Source organism: Pteropus alecto, unplaced genomic scaffold (genome assembly GCF_000325575.1).
Source record: "Pteropus alecto unplaced genomic scaffold, ASM32557v1 scaffold125, whole genome shotgun sequence".
In the NCBI taxonomy this organism is placed as follows: domain Eukaryota; kingdom Metazoa; phylum Chordata; class Mammalia; order Chiroptera; family Pteropodidae; genus Pteropus; species Pteropus alecto.
Genome location: NW_006436888.1, coordinates 4615279 through 4618056, shown reverse-complemented (window position 1 = coordinate 4618056; position 2778 = coordinate 4615279). Strand labels below are relative to the sequence as shown.

Below are 2778 nucleotides of genomic sequence, written 5' to 3'. Positions count from 1 at the left end.
CCCGGGAGTACCCCTGCCTCACCCGCTGGCCACAGCAGGCAAAGTCACCGGGATGAAGAGAGAGCCTTCGGCGCCACCTGCTGGAGATATGGTAACAGCATCTCAAGCGGACTGCATCCCCAGAGCCTGTCTTCCCTGGCCACTTGAGAGACTAGGGGTGAGGTATGACAAAGGGCAGGGAGGGGAGCCAGGACGCCCCACAGAGTAGCTCCTCTACTTGAGCCTATGAACAGATGTGGGTATTCCTCCCGGCCGAACCTTAGAAAGTTGCAGCTGGAAGGCTCAAAGCAAGAGCCTGAGCTCAAAAGATGGATGGATGAGTGGACAGACGGACGGATGGATGGATGCATGGATGGATGGAGGCATGTCTGCTGCCAAAGGCCAGTCTAGGAGGAAGCCTGGCTTATTGCCGTAGCACGAAAGCAAGGCAATTTTCTGCAGTTCTCTAAACACTGCCCTGGCTGTCGTCCAGAGAGCCAGAATACCAGAGCGGCCAGCTGTGTCTTCGTGTCCTCCCTATTTCTGATCTGCCTGAAATTTTCATAACAACCACGACCATTAGTGCGCCTGTGGCTGATGTCACTATAACCTCCCCTCTCTTCCCACTCCCAGCCTATACGCCAACAAACTTCCACCACGGGGAGCCTGGGCTGACACTGGCCCCAGAAACCTGGGAAAAGAGAGCAGCGGAGCTCTACAGAGTGTCCCTCACCCTGACCTGGTCTGACATTTCCCCTCATGGCAGATACTTCCTCCTCCAAATTTAATTTGTTCCTAAACCCTCTAAACCTCCTGTGAGTAAGCTGTCGGATCCGCAAGCCTGCTTAGGGTTTTTGGGTTTTGGGTTTTTTTTTTGTATTTTATATTGTCTGACGTTAAATATATTGAACAGTCTACATTAAACATATTGAATATGCCACCCTGAACAAGCCCGATCCTGTCTGATCTCGGAAGCTAAGCAGGGTCGGGCCTGGTTAGTACTTGAATGGGAGACCGCCTAGGAAGATCAGGTGCTGTAGGTGTAAAAAATTAAAAAATAAGGGATTGTAAGATGACAAGGTCCTTGCAATCTGTGAGGTCAAGCAAGGATTGCTTTGCCTAAAAAAATAAAAATATATATATATATATGTATATATATATATATATACACACATACACACACACATATATATATACACACATATATATGTATATATCTCAACAGCTTTTCGTCTGTTTTATAAGGTTGTCAAAGGGATTAAAGAATCGTAAAGCCTTTCTCAGCACCTGGCTTATAACAAGTGCACGTGAATACTGGCTGCTGTCATTATCATCATTCAGTCGGCTATGCCAGAGATGGAAAACTGGCAGCCTACTAGTTGAATCCAGACTACAGAGGTATCTGGTCTTGTTTTTTTAGTTTTGAATTAATTCTCGACAGTAAAAAGCTAGACATTTTAAATAAAATTCTGGATTTCTGGCTTCCCTAGAAAAATGAGAACTGGCAACACTGGGTCCCTCTGTCTGCGTGGCCTCAATCAGCTGGCACCGAGCTGCAGGTGCATCCTCGGGGGGCTTCCCCCACACTCCAGTTCAGTCTGTGCCCTCTCCAGCCACTTGGGTTTGTAACTCCTGGTCCAGGCTCACACCAGGTCTTGTCTGAAGAGCGAGGGCTGTTTCTGGGGTCTTTCTGGTAGTTTCAGCTCTCAGATCTTCAGAAAGACTGTAACTTTGAGAAGAATCCATTTCAATTCAGCAGATATTCACTGAGTCCTTAACTCAAGCAACTGAAATGACAAAGGCCATTTTCAGCAACCATTCTGTCACTTCAAAGGCTCTCCAAAGGATTTCATGGTTGTTATCAAGGTCCAAGTGAACAAACCCTTGGGAAGAAATTTCAACCCCATCTCTGTATTAAGAAATGGACAAAGCTACCAGTCGTTCATTGGTGGGGAAATAGGGAGGACTTGCTGTGAGTCACACGACTCTTGTGTATAAAATGAGACCAAGGTGTCCTCATTTCCTACCAACAGCGTTTCTCAAAAGGAGGCTCACACGTCAAAATGCAAATAGTGGGGGAGGCTGTGCCCCTGTGAGGGGGCAAGAAGCATGAGAAATTTCTGTACTTTCTGTTCAGTCTTGCTATGAACCTAAAACTACTCTAAAAGAATAAAGTTTATTAATTTTTAAAAACCTAATGCACAATTTCATACCAATAAATTTAAGAACATAGTCAAAATGGATGCAGTTCTAGAAAAATATAGCAAAATCGGCATAAGGAAAATTAATAAATTTTAGTAGATCACCCCAAACAGAAACCGATTACCCAATAATTCCTTATTCCTCCCCTTTCCTTCTGCTGCCATTGAGGTGGGGTCCTTCCTCTAACCTGAAGTCAGTCACGGCCCCCTCCCCATTTCCCATCCCACCCCCACTATTGCTTATTTTCTCTCTCCTGAATCTCCACCCTCTCCCACCAATGTTTAAACTCCTTTGTCATTCCCCTGATATCAAGGAAAGAAAAAGGAGCCTCCTTTGACCTCCCACTGCTGCCAGCTGGTCTCTCTGGAGCCTCGGATCCCCACCCCCACCCACTTCCTCATCAAGTCCTTTGCAGTCAGCTTCTACCACCCCCACTCCCTAGATATGCCTCTGGCCAAAGCCACCAACTTCCCTGCTGTGACATTCACTGGCATTTGCAGCAATCTTACTTGACCTCTCATTGACATTTAACACAACCAATCGCTTTCTTCTTCTGCCTTTGGCCCCACTCCTGGATTTCCTCCTGCCTCCCTGGCA

At 46.5% G+C, this 2778-nt stretch overlaps 1 pseudogene; it reads left to right on the top strand.

Annotated features, from left to right (window-relative positions):
- The first annotated feature begins 902 nt into the window (after positions 1-902).
- Positions 903-1022, top strand: LOC112481794 (annotated as a pseudogene).
- Positions 1023-2778: the final 1756 nt, after the last annotated feature.